Source organism: Rousettus aegyptiacus, unplaced genomic scaffold (assembly GCF_014176215.1).
Source record: "Rousettus aegyptiacus isolate mRouAeg1 unplaced genomic scaffold, mRouAeg1.p scaffold_m13_p_9, whole genome shotgun sequence".
Classification (NCBI taxonomy): Eukaryota; Metazoa; Chordata; class Mammalia; order Chiroptera; family Pteropodidae; genus Rousettus; species Rousettus aegyptiacus.
In genome coordinates, this window is record NW_023416312.1 from 64,158,468 (window position 1) to 64,173,419 (window position 14,952).

The 14,952-nt window shown below is 35.1% G+C and overlaps 1 protein-coding gene across 1 annotated transcript in view; it reads left to right on the top strand.

Moving 5' to 3' along the window:
• The window catches only part of LOC107501452 (NACHT, LRR and PYD domains-containing protein 3-like), a 60,438-nt gene that overhangs the window by 21,624 nt on the left and 23,862 nt on the right, over positions 1–14,952 (top strand). The window contains exon 3 of the mRNA XM_036226419.1: positions 5,628–9,619. The gene's annotated coding sequence lies outside the window, so the exon portion shown is untranslated. The remainder of the gene's footprint in view (positions 1–5,627; positions 9,620–14,952) is intronic.

The window sequence follows — 14,952 nt, forward strand, 5'->3', positions numbered from 1 at the left end:
CTCTGAGCTCCAGTTCTGAGTCAGCTGCTGTGGAGGCACCAGGGTCTTACAGGGGGACCCTGAGTTCTTGGAGCAAGGGCCAGAGGCAAGACTTTCTCCTGGTAGAAATGCTGGCAGTCAGTATCCATTCTTCCTCTGTTGATCCCATCCCATAGCTGAGACGTCATCGAGCTACAGAGGTCATTCCACCCAGAGGATTCCCTGAAACTTTGTCTTTCTTAACTTGTGGCCTTACTGAAGCCCATCTCGTTGTGCCACTTGCTAAGCAGTGCCAAGATTCACACTGGTGGCAGGTGGCCTCAGTTTCTGGTGTGGCCTTTTGAGGCAACTGAAAGCATAGCATCTGTGGATTGCTTGCTGAATCTCACTAGGTGCCCCTGGAGGGGCACAGGCTGGGGTTAAACTTGGCCTACAGCTAAGCCCCTCTCAGGACTGCTACTGGATACCTACTACACAAAGCCATGCTAATCAGAATGGGAGACTTAGGAGCTTTGATTAATACATAGAAACAGACACAGAAATGCAGCCAAAATGGGAAGATAAGCAGAAACCATATGAGAGAACAGAACAGAGACCCAAGGATAATGGAGTCAAGTAATCTAACAGATACAGAATTCAAAACTCTGCTTATAAACATGCTCAGTGAACTTAGGGAAAGTATAGATGAACTCAGTGAGAACTTTAACAAAGAGATAAAAAAAACCCATAAAAATGGAAATGGAAATTATAAAAAAGAACCAGTCAGAAATGAAGAATACATTATCTGAATACATCATCAACATAGTGGATGAAGAAGAGAATTGAACCACTGATATACATGGTGGGGAAGCCAAGTACACACAATCATAAGGGCAAAAAAAAGTAAACAAGAATATAATAATTTAAGGAGCTTATGGGGAGAAAATTAAGGGGACCAGCATCTTTGTGATAGTGATACTTAAAGAGGAAGAACAAGAAATTGAAAAACTATTTGAAGAAAGAGTGAAACTCCATTAATCTAGAGGAGAAAAATAGACATACAACCCCAGGAAGCTCAGAGTCCCAACAAAGAGGAACCTAAAGAGGCCCACACCAAGACACAACATAATTAAAATGCCAAAGGTTAAAGACAAAGAGAGAATCTTAAAAGCAGCAAGAGAAAAGCAATTAGTTATCTACAATGGAGCTCCCATAAGACTGTCAGCTGATTTCTCAAAAGAAACTTTGGAGGACAGAAGGACTTGGCACAAAATATTTAATGTGATGAAAAACCAGGATCTACAACCAAGAATACTTTATGCAGGAAAGCTATCTTTTAGTGTTGAAGGATAAAGAGCTTCTCAGACAAAAATAAGCTAAAGAAATTCATCCACACCAAGCCAGTATTATAGGAAATGTTGAAGGGACTTCTTTAAGAAAAAAAAATACTTGTCAAAAACAGGGATAAAGAATTGTAATAACTATGTATCTGTCAATAAGTACCTCAGATGGAAAAGAATTAAGTTTTCCAAGCAAAAGATAGGGTGGCTGAATGGATAAGAAAACAAGATCTCCACATATGCTGCCTACAAGAGACTCACTTCAGATTAAAAGACACACACAGACTGAAAGGATGGGAGTAGAAAAAGATATTGACTTGATGGACCTAGAAGGTATTACGCAAATGAAGTAAGTCAGATAGAGAAAGACGAATGCCACATACATGTGGAATCTAAAGAACAAAATAAACAACAACAAAAACAGAAACAAACTCGTAGATACAGAAAATATTTTGAGAGCAGCTAGATGGAGGGGTGTTGGGTAGGGTAGTGAAAATGGCAAAAGGTTTAAGAAGTACAAATGGATAGATAAGAAATCATCATGGAGACATAAAGTGTAGCATAAGGAAAACAGTCAACAATGTTGTAAAAAAATATCTAAGGAGAGGAGGGCTACTAGATTTAGTGAGGTGACCACTTCGTGAGTTATATAGATCTCTAATCACTATGCTGTACAACTGAAACTAATATATTATTGAATGCCAACCATAATTGGAAAAACTCATTTAATTGTACAATGTAAATATGAGCAACTAATTGTCTATTATACTTCAATAAAGTTGGAAAAATACCATAAAAACACTTAATGAAAAGGGTATAGAGGAAAGTACTGCTCATAATAAAGGCCATATACAACAGACACTCAGCTAACATCATATTTAATGTTGAAAAAGTAAAATCCTTCCCTCTAAGATCAGGAACAAGAAAAGGCAATCTGCTATCCCCACTATTATTCAATATAGTGATGGAAGTCCCAGCAATCAGGCAAGAGAAAGAAATCAAAGGCATCCAAATAGGAAAAGAAGAAGTCAAACTGTCACTGTATGCAGATGACATGATTCTTTATATAGGAAACCATAGAGACTCCACTAAAAAAACTATTACAAATAATAAACAAATACAGTAAACTTTCAGGATACAAAAATAATGTATAAAAATTCATAAAGTTCCTATATTCTAACAGTGAATTTTCAGAAAGAGTGAAAAATACTGTTTGCAATTGCAACAAAAAGAATAAAATACCTAGGAATAAACCTAACAAAGCATATAAAGGACCTATACACTGAAAACTATAAGACATCATTAAAAAAAATCAAAGAAGATACAAAGAAATGGAAAGATATTCCGTGTTCTTTGATTTGAAGAATTAACATAGTTAAAATGGCCTTATTACCTAAAGCATTATACAGATTTAATGCAATCCCCATCAAAATACCAATGGCATTCTATAAGGAAATAGAACAAAAAACCATCAGATTTGTATGGAAATACAAAAGACCCCAAATAGCCAAAACAATCCTGAGGATAAAGAACAAGGCCAGAGGTATCACTCTGCCTGACATCAAATTGTAGTACAAAATGTCAGTAATCAAAACAGCATGGCATTGGCAGAAAAGCAGACGCACAAAGCAATGGAAAAGAATTGAGAATCCAATATTAAGCCTCCATATATATGAGCAAAGAATTTTTGACAAAGGAGTCAAAAACATACAATGGAGAAAGGAAAGCCTCTTTAATAAAGGGTACTGGAAAAATTGGGAGGCCATATGCAAAAGAATGAAACTAGACTGCTATCTATCACTATACACCAAAATTAGCTTAAAATAGATCAGAGACCTGAATATAAGACCTGAAACAATAAATTGCATAATAGAAAACATAGGTAATAAACTCATGGGCCTTAGATTTAGAGAAGAATTTATGAATTTGGTTTCAATAGCAATGAAAGTAAAAACAAAATGAATAGGACTATATAAAATTAAAAAGCTTTTGCATGGCAAAGGAAACCATGAGCAAGACAAAGAGGCAGCCAACCAAATGGGAGACTATATTTACAAACAATGCCTCCAATAAGGGGCTAATATCTACAATATATAAAAATCTCATACAACTCAACAATGAAAAAAATAGCAAAAAATCCAATTAAAAAATAGGCAGAGGAGCTAAACAGATACTTCTCCCAAGAAGATATACAAATGGCCAAGAGACATACAAAACAATTTCCAACTTCATTAGCTATTAGGGAAATGCAAATCAAAACCACAATGAGATACCACCTCACACCTGTTAGAATGGCTATAATCAACAGGACAAGTGTTGGAGATATCGTAGCAAAAAAGGTACCTTCATACACTGATGGTGAGCATGTACATTGGTAGATCCACTATGGAGAACTGTATGGAGGTTCCTCAAAAATCTAAAAATAGAATTACCACATGACCCAGCAATTTCTTTTCTGGGCATTTATCCAAAAAATTGAAAACATTTATTTGCAAAGATAAGTGCACCTCGATGTTCATAGTAGCATTATTCATGGTGGCCAAGACATGGAAACACCAAAATGTCCATCAATAGATGATTGGATAAAAAAGATATGGTACATATAGACAATGGAATATAACTCAGCCATAAGAAAAGATGAAATACTGCCATTTGTGACAACTTGGATTGATCTCGAAATAATCATGTTAAGCAAAATAAGTAAGACAGTTGAAAAACATGATTTCACTCATATGTGGGATATGAAACCGAAAGCAACAAACATGACAAAGACTTGTGGACAAGGACTGTGGATTAGTGGTTACCAGAGGTAAGCGGGGCAAAAGGGAGATAGATGGTCGTAGAGGGGTCAAATGTTTGGTGATGTAAGGAAATTCGACTTTGGTTGGTGAACATATAATGTAATGTATATATGACATATTGTTGAATTGTATGTATACTTGAAACCTATTCGATTTTATTAACTAATGTCCCAATAATTTTAAAAAACAAACAAATAAATAGAATCATTTTAGGTATACAACATAATGACTTGGTATATGTATGTGTTTTCAAAATTATCACAATAAGTTTAGGTAACTGATTTTATTTGATATTGAATTTATTCACACACAGTTTATAGTGATTTCTAGTATATTCACAATGCTGTGAAACCATCACCACTATTTCCAGAATATTTTCAACACCCCAAACAGAAACCCTAGAACCATTAGCAGTCACTACTGATTCCGTCCTTTCCCAAACCCCTGGCAATCACTACTCTGTTTTTTGTCTCTATAGATTTGACTATTTATACATTTCATGTAAATGGAATCATGCAATGAGTGGCCTTTCGTGTCTGGCTTCTTTCACTTAACATAATGTTTTCAAAGTTTCTCTATGTTGTAGCATGTTTCAGTACTTCATTTCTTTTAATGGCTAAATAATATTTTATTGTAATATATACCACATTTTATTTGTTCATAAATTGATGGATATTGGGATTATTTCCCCCTTTTTGCTATTGTGTATAGTGCTGCTATGAATATTTTTGTACAGATTTTTGTTGAAATACATGCTTTCGATTCTTTTGGGTATATACCTAGGAGTGGAGGTGCTGGGTCATGTGGTATTCTATGTTTAACTTACTGAGGAACTGCCAAACTTTTTCACAGTGGCTGCACCATTTTATATTCCTACCAGCAATGTATGAGGGTTCCAATTTCTCCACATTCTTGTCATGTTTCACTTTTTAAATTATAGCCATCCTAGTGGATCTGAAGTGAGTTATTATTCCATTATAAAAAGGAATGAAGTGCTGATACATGCTACAACATGGATGAACCTTGAAAACATTATGCTAAGTGAAAGTGGACTAATACATATTGTATTAGTGCATTCATATGAAATGTCCAAAATAGGCAAATCCTTAGAGACAGAAAGTAGAATTATGGTTGCCAAGAGCTAGGGGAGAGGAAGAATAGGGAGTGTCTGCTTAATGGGGACAGCATTTCTTTTTGGGGTGATGGAAACGTTCTGAAGTTAGGTAGTGGTGATGATTGCAAAACTTAGTGAATATACTACAAAGCACTGAAGTGAATACTTTAAAAGGAAGAATTTTGTGATAAGTGAATTATATCTCAGTACAGAAAACATAGAGTATCATTGGAGGTCTGGAGATGAAATTAGATATCTAAATTTGTAGTATTCCTCTCCCGTATTTTTGATAGCACGCATACCATGTATAATATGAAAAGTTTTGCAGTTTGTTAACTAAAAAGGCACACGGCCAAAGGTGTGAATGAGGCCTGATATTAGCTCATACTCTGCTCTCTAATTTATGTTTCCTAGCTTGCTGCTGCCCCAGCCTAGAGGAAGACACACCATTTTGCCATTTTGTGCTTCAGCTGCTCAGAGGAGACATCTTTGATTTGTCTTCTTGGAGCTGGCACTTTTTAGTACTTTGCATAAAGATTTCATATGTACTAGTAAAGATCCTAGTACAGTGGATGGTATTTTTCCATCCTGAAATCTGGGCCATCTTCATAGCCTTTTTCTTTAAACTAGGTCTAATAACCAGTTATAAAATGCCTTGTTTTTCAGCACTTCATTTGGTTTTGAGCAACTCCAGTATCCTTATCCCTATTTTTTGCTTAAGTTACTCAGACTCAATACCTGTTGACTGCATCTAAAGAACTCTGACATAGAAATTATACCAGAGTGAGTTAGTTACTATCAACAGACGTTTGGGAATCATCAGAACAAAGATCAGTGAAAGAATTCTGGACAAACAATAGCTATCGAAGGAGGTAAGAAAAAGAGGGGTGTCAACATTGAAATGGAGATATTGAGAAAGGCTTTCTATGTATAAATCTGCATCTCAGAGGAGAGGGCTAGACTGGAATAGTTAAGAATCATAAGGATGATTGAAATAATGGGCATGCTTGAGATTTCCTAAGATGAGAGTGAGTGTCCATGTACCCCTCCAGCTCCATTACCTGAGGGCAGGAGTGCTTACTGGAGTAATCTGTAATTTGGAAGATATAATTGGGAACAGAGTCCAGGATATTGGAATATTACACTGCTGAGAACATTCCATCTCATAAGAATGAAATTATATGGAGATTTTAATGGAATGTAAGTTCTTTCTGCCAGTTATAATAAATGCCATCTTACTTTTTCTCTAAAATTTATTTATATTGCACCTTATCCTGTGATGTTTTATGTATGTCATGTTATTTAATTCTCACGACAAATTAATGAAGTAGCTGTTATTATCACCATGTTTTACAGATGGGTCATGGTAGTCTCAGAGAGCTAAAGTAATTTACTCAGTCATATTGCTAGAAAGCCATGGAAATGGGATTTAAGTAAGGCCTATCTGAGTTCAAAGACATTTCTACTCCATATCAAATGATATAACAACACCAACCTTAACTATAGTTTAGGATTATTGAGCCCTTTCTGTATACCATGTAGCATACTGATACTTCATATGCATTATCTTATTTAATCCTCTTAATAACCTTATAAGGAAATGCTATTGTTATCCCTGTTTAACAGTTGAGAAATCTGAGGCTTAGAGATATTAATTTCATGGTTGCCACATAGTAAGTGGTAGAGTTAGAACACATCTATTTGATTCTAGAGCCTGTGTGCTTTACCAATACACTCTCAAAAACAACTAAATCTTAAAAGAATGCCTCTCTTTCTTGACTATATGTTAGAATGACCTGGGGAGCTTTAAAAAAATCTATGCCAAAGCTTATTATCCACAATTCTGATTTAATTTGTCAAGAATGCCAACGAGTTTTTATTTATTCATTCAGTTTATTCAATAAACATTTAATGAACGTCTTCTCTATGCTAAACACTTTCAAGGCATTTACTTTCTAGAAAGATGTATTAGTTAGCTATTTCCACAATAATACATAATAATAACCACAAAACCTCAGTAGCATGAAAAAATTAAGAATTCATTAAATACTTAATCTCATAGATCTAGGGGTCTGCTAGGATTCAGCTGATTAGATAAGGCTCTGTTGGGCAAGTCCGATTCAGGCTGGGGCAAATACTTTTCTTGCTGCAGGATTGAGTAAACTAGAGCAACTCTGCTTCATGTATTTCTCATCCTTCGATCAGTGAACAAGCTGAGGCTGTTTCTCTCATGGCTTGTCTCATGGCAGTGGCAGAATCATGAGAGGGGACATGTCCAAATGTGCAAGCGCATTTCAAGCCCCTGCTTGAGTCACATCTGTGTGACTCCATTAGCAAAAACAAGTCTCAAGGTTGAGCTTAAAGATAAGAGGTGGGAAAATAGGCCCTACTTTTGTGTGGACCTGCAAAGTTCATGGTAAAGGCTAAGAATTGGGACCAATAATTCAATTTAGATGTGGAAGACTGAAAATTAACTAAGCATAATACATTTTAAAAATTGCCAAGCATGTTAGAAACTGATAAGTAATATTCAAAAGAAATCTAGAGAATGGTGTGAAGGTGACTCTACTGTGCAGCTAGAACTGAGAACCACTGACCTTACAATGTTCAACCTAGGCTATTTCCTCAGCCATTTTGAAAATAATAAAACAGATCTAGAAAGTAGAATAAACTTACTTGAGGTCCATAGGTAGATAATTACAGAAATAAAACTAAGGCCTAGGTCTTCTGACTCTCTAGACTGTTTCTTTACCACATTATTCCAGTTTATAGTCTTAGAATTCTCCCTTTACCCATGATACCAAAAATATGTTGTGGAAGGACACATCATTCTCTCTTATCTTGACCCCAAATGTTAGAGTTATACTCCTTAAATCCTATACTTCCCTTACTAACTCCATTCAGAGCTCAATCTAGAATTACATATATTTGTACTCTTCAAAAGTTTGTAGACATTCTATCCTCTTTTAGTGTTTTTCTCTTCAAGTTGAAGACTTGGTTTTGGTCCATCTTCATGGGTCACCACCCCGTCCCCAGCATTACCCAAGCTATCTACTTGGTTATTAGGCCTACTTTCTTTCCCAACTCTGTAATACCTTAAGCAAGTAGTTTTTGAGTTAATTTTTCACTCTTGGCATCCACTTGGCCTTGCAGCCATCATTTCGTTTTGGATTACAAATTTTTTTTTATTTGCCATGATGCACAGTCAAAAGAAAAGAAAAGATTTGGAAACTGCTTGTACCTGGAGTTTATTGTCTGAACACAAAGGTGAGTAACTGAATGAGGTAAGAGAGAGTATAATCTAGATAACCCTGTTGATTCTGTACTTCATTTCTTCAAAGACTTTGGGATTCTTCTGAATCTTTAAAATTCTGTTGCATGTGTTTAGGTGTGTGCTTAGTAAGATATTGCATGGATACAGTATTTACCCATTAATGATCTCTTGAGAATATGTCCACAATTTTTGCACTTCTCAAAATGAGGAAAAAGAAAAGAGAAGAGGCAACTGTGGTTTATATTGTTTTCCATAATCATAAAAGACCCTTTACTGTAATCACAAATTTTAATAGGAGATGGAAAAAAGAGTGAAGATTACTAGAGTCTTTTTCCCTGCAGCTGATTCCTAAACTCCAAGGAATATTTAATTATGAGGAATAGAAACTGGTTATTTTCAACAGATCATTCACTGCCCATTTCTGTGATACACTAATATCTTCCTCTCCAGACTCTGCTTCCCCCATCCAACTAGTCATATATTCTTCCAACTATATGTCTCATTCTTGATTTTTAAAGGTGTGTAAGAACTAAAAACTTATAAGAATGTGGAGGTGTGTGTGTGTATGTGTGTGTGCATTTTTATCTGTATACTTATATATGTGTTTGGATTGAATATGTGTGTATATGTACTTGAATGTAGTTCACTGCATGTATCTGTCAAACTAACATCAGCAATGTTTTGTTCTTTCTCATTAACAAGTTAAACCCAATCAAAGCTCCAAAAGAAGCAAGAAGCTAATGTTCAATGGAAAGCAAATTACTAGAAACAGCCACTTCAAATAATATATGCCCCTTATAGTTCATGCCTAAAATTTTCCTTGTTGACCATATAAATGTAATTGTTTACAATCTAAATATATCTGTGTGCAAAGTGCTTATGTTTTACTATATATTGCATGTTAGTTATAAAAAACCTCTGTGGGTATGTTAGAATAGATGTTAGGTGACTGACTTTCTTTGTTAAATTTCTGTTTGAGTAACAGCATGAATGGCTGTAACAGTGTGACTAGATTTCTTTAAATTTCATGTTTTGGCATAAAGGTGTATTTGTGCTGCTCTCACTACCAACCCTTTTCCTCCCACAACTTTTTCAAGTTATCTGGCTTCATTTTCATGGAAGGACCTTACAGGTAGGTGTCTTTTCAGTTTTACACTCTTTTTCTGTACTGGAAATAGTGCATTTCATTAATCCAGCTGCTCATTCCCACTCCCCTAACATTTTGTCCCCTGCATTCACTGGCCAACAATAATTTTTTTGGTAGGATGAAGCCCTAAACTGTTGGTCTCTTTCCTTCCTTCCTTCCTTCCTTCCTTCCTTCCTTCCTTCCTTCCTTCCTTCCTTCCTTCCTTCCTTCCTTTCTTTCTTTCTTTCTTTCTTTCTTTCTTTCTTTCTTTCTTTCTTTCATTTTCTGGTGACATTGGTTAATGAGCTCCAGTAAGTTTCAGCTATACATTTTAACAATAATAAATATATTTACATTGTGTGTTCACTTCTCATAGTTAGATTTCTTTCTGTCACCACATATTTGACCCCCTTAACACCATTTGCTTCCCCCTCCCCACTCCCTACTACCTTCTGATAAGTACTGGTCCATTTTCCATGACCATGAGTCTCTGTTTGTCCTGATCATTTGTTGCTTTCAGGTTTATATTCCACATATAAGTGATATCATGTGATTTTTCAACTTTTATTGTCTGGCTTATTTCACTTAGCATGATTATCTCGAGGTCCATCCACATTGTTGCAAATGGCAGTATTTCATCTCTTCTTATGGCTAATATTCCATTGCATATATGTACCACAGTTCTTTATGTAATCATCTATCTTAAGGAACTTCGGTCACTTCCATGTCCTGGCCACCGTGAACAATGCTGCAATGAACATCGGTGTGCAAATATCTTTTCTGATATGAGTTTTCAAGTCTTTGGGGTAAATGCCCAGTTGAGGGATTGCTGGATCATATCGTAGATCAATTCTAGGTTTTTTGAGGAACCTCCATACTCTTTTCCATAGTGGCTGTACCAATTTGCAGTCCCACCAGCAGTGTATAAGTGTTCCTTTTCCTTTGCATCCTCTACAGCATTCATTATTACTTGTCCTGTTGATTATAGCTATTCTAACAGGTGTAAAATGGTATCTCATTGTGGTTTTGATTTTCATTTCACTAATAGCTAGCGATATTGAACATCTTTTTATATATTTATTGGCCATTTGTGTGTCTTCTTGGGAGAAGTGTCTGTTCAGGTTCTCTGCCCATTTTTTAATTGGATTGTTTGTTTTTTGTTGTTGTTGTTGTTGTTGTTATTGAGTCGTATGAGTTCTTTGTATATTTTGGATATTAGGCCCTTATTGGAGATTTTGCTTGCAAATATACTTTCTCATCTGGATGGTTGTCTCTTTACCTTGTCAACAGTTTCTTTTGCTGAGCAGAAGCTTTTTAGTTTGATGTAGTCCCATTCATTTATTGTTGTTTTTACTTCCATGCCTTTGAGGTCAAATTCACAAAATCCTCTCTAAGTCCAAGGTCCTTGAGGTTAGTTCCTATGTTTTCTTCTATACATTTTATTGTTTCAGGTGTTAATTTTAGATCTTTAATCCATTTTGAGTTAATTTTGGTGTGCGATGATAGATAACAGTCTAGTTTCATTCTTTTGCAGGTGGCTTTCCAGTTTTCCCAGCACCACTTCCTCTGTATGTTGTTGGCTTTTTTTGTCGAAAATTATTTACCCATATAAATATGGGTTTACTTCTGGACTCTCAATTCTATTGACTGTTACGTGTGTCTGATTTTCTGTCAATACTATGCTATTTTCATGACTGTCGCTTTGTAGTATAATTTGAAGTCAGGCAGAGTGGTACCTCCAGCCTCGTTCTTTTTTCTCAGGATGGCTTTGGCAATTTGGGGTCTTTTGTGTTTTCTTACAAATCTTATGATTTTTTTGTTCTATTTCTTTAAAAAAAATGTCGATAAGCTATTGATGAGGATTGCATTAAATCTGTATAATGCTTTAGGTAATATGGCCATTTTAACTATGTTGACTCTTCCAATCCAAGAACATGGAATATCTTTCCATTTCTTTGTATCTTGTTTGATTTCTTTTAATAGGGTCTTATAGTTTTAATTCTACAGGTCCTTCACATGTTTCATTACATTTATTCCTAAGTATTTTATTCTTTTTGTTGCAAAAGGAATTATTTTTTCCACTTCTTTTTCTGACATTTCATTATTAGAGTATAGGAACGCTAAGGATTTTTGAACATTGATGTCATATCCAGAAATTTTACTATATTGGCTTGTTGTTTCTAGTAGTGTTCTTATGGAATCTTTAGGGTTTTCTATATAAACATGTCATCCACAAATAGTGACAATTCGAATTCTTTGTGTCTTAGTTGGATGCCTTTTATATCTTTCTCTTGCCTGATTGCACTTGCTATAACCTCCAATGTTATATTGAATAAAAGTGGTGATAGTGGACAGTCTTGCCTTGTTCCTGATCTTGGAGGAAAGGTTTTTAGTGTTTCACCACTAAGTAAATGTTGGCTGAGGCTTTGTTATATATGGCCTTTATTGTATTAAGGTATTTTCCTTCTATATGGATTTGGTTAAGCGTTTTGATAAAAAATGGATGCTGTATCTTGTTGAAGGCTTTTCCTGAATATATTGATATAATCATATGATTCTTTTTTTTTAAATCTGTTTATGTGGTGTATCACATTAATCAGTTTGTGTATTTTGAACCATCCCTGCACCCCTAGAATGAAACCAACTCGATGGTGGTATATAATTTTTTTAATATGTTCCTATATTCAGTTCGCTAGTATCTCATTGAGGATTTTTGCATCTGTATTCATGAGAGATATTGGTCTGTAGTTTTCTTTTTTGTGTGATATCTTTACCAGGTTTTGGTGTCAGGTAATATTGGATTCATAAAATGAGTTCAAGAGTATAGTCTCCTCTTTGATTTTTTGGAAGAATTTGAGGAGAGTAGGTATTAAATCTTCCTTGAATGTTTGGTGGAGTTCACTGATGTAACCATCTGGTCCTGGACTTTTACTTTTTGGTAGGTTTTTCATGATTGTTTCAACTTCCATACTGCTGAGTGGTCTATTTAGGTTTTCTAGATCTTCTAGTTTCCATCTAGGAAGGTTATATTTTTCTAAGTACCAGTCCATTTCTTCTAGGCTATTCAATTTGGTGTTATATACTTTTTCACAGTATTCTTGTATGATCCTTTGTATTTCTGCGGTGTCTGTCATAATTTCCCCTCTTTCATCCCTGATTTTGTTGTTGTTTTTGTTGCGTGTGTGTGTGTGTGTGTGTGTGTGTGTGTGTGTCCTTTCTCTTATTTCTTTAGTGAGTCTAGCCAGGACTTTCTCAATGTTATCAACCTTCTCAAAGAACCAGCCCTTGTTGCATTTTTTTCTACTGTTTTTTTTTTGTTTGTTTGTTTTCAGTTTCATTTATTTCTGCTCTAATTTTGATTATTTCTTTCCTTCTGCTGACTTTAGGCTTCACTTGTTCTTCCTTTTCTAGTATTTTAAGATGAAGTGTTATGTTCTTTGTTTGGACTCGTTCTTGTTTTTGGAGATAGGCCTGTAATGATATGATCTTTCCTCTTATTACCGCTTTTGTCCCAAAAGTTTTGATATGCTATGCTATCATTATTATTCATTTCTATATATCTCTTGATCTCTCTTTTTATTTATTCTCTGACCCCATTATTCTTCAGTAGCAAGTCATTTAATCTCCATGTATTTGTAGTCTTCCCACTTTCTTTTTATAGTCGACCTCTACTTTCAAAACATTATGCTCCGAAAATATGGTTGATATGATTTCAACCCCTCTTAACATATGTCGAGGTTCTTTCTGTGTCCTAGAATGTGGTTAGTCCATGAGAATGTTCCATGTGCACTCAAGAAGAATATATAAACAGCTGTTTTGGGATGAAAGGTTCTGTAAAGGTCAATTATGTCTATTAGGTCTAATGTGTCATTTAAGGATGTTATGTCCTTATTGATTTTCTGTTTGAATGATTTATCCAAATGTGACAGTGGGTATTTAGGTCCCCTACTACAATAGTGTTTTGTTCTGTTTCTCCCTTTATTTCCGTTAGTAATTGTTTTATATATTTTGGGACTTCCTGATTGGGAGCATAGATATTAATAAGTGTTTTGTCTTCTTAAAGCATGATTCCCTTTCATTTCGAAGTGTCGGTGCATGATTCCCTTTATCATTATGAAGTGTCCCTCAGTTTCTTTCTTTACCTTGTTGATTTTGAAGTGTATTTTACCCACTTTTCTCGGAATGCCATTTGCTTGAAATATCATTTTCCACCCATTCACTTTGAGTCTATAATTGTCTTTGGAGCTGAGATGTGTCTCCTGGAGGCAGCACATTGTTGGTTTTTGTTTTTTGATCCAATGTACAACTCTGTACCTTTTTATTGGTGAGTTCAGTCCATTTACATTTAAGGTGATTATTGAAATATGAGGTTTTCCTATAACCATTTAATCTTTTGCTTTCTGGTAGCTCGGTGTTTTCATTGCTTCCTTGTCTTTGTGTTTCTGTTGTTGTTGTTGTTGTTGTTGTGTTTGTTTCCTTTGTGTGTGTGTGTGTGTGTGTGTGTGTGTGTGTGTGTTGGTTGGATTTTGTGGGTTTTCCTTCTGGTCCTTCTTGTTTTGTTATATACTTTGGTTCTGAATCTTTGGCATGTGGTTACCATTATGAATATATAGAAGATACTGATATATATTTAGTAGTCTATTTTCTGTTGCATGTGCCTTATTTCCATTCCCTTTTGGAAATTTGGATCTTTGAATCCTCCTCTTTTCAGTGGTCTCAGTTTGTTCTTATGTATGCTGAACATTCATTACTATCCTGCTATAGCAAATCTCTTCTCATTTTTTAAGCTTATAATATCCTGTTCTTAGTAAGGGTTTCACTCCTCTGCTTACATTGGTCTGCTAGTTGTCTTACTCCTTGTTTTGTATTTTTTTTGTCATTTTGTTATAAGTGAGCTCATCCCTTTCAGTATTTCCTGTAATGCAGACCTCGTAGTGGAGAATTCCGTTTTTGTATGTCCAGAAAGGTCTTTATTTCTCCTTCTTATCTAAAAGAGAGGTTTGCTGGATACATTATTCTTGGCTGGCAGTTTCTTTCATTTAATAGTTTGAATATTTGATTCCAGTATTCTCTGGCTTATAAGGTTTGTGTTACGAAGTCTGATGATAATCTAATGTCTTTTCCTTTATAGGTTACCATGTTCTTTTCCCTGTCTGCCCTGAGAATTCTTTCTTTGTCATTGATTTTTGATAATTTTAATACATTGTGTCTAGAGAAGGCCATTTTGGGTTGAGATAATTGAGTGTTCTGTTGACTTTTTGAATTCCAAGCTCCAGCTCATTTCTTAGCTTTGGGAAATTTTTGTCAACAATTTGTCTTAAAATGCTTTCTAGTCCCTT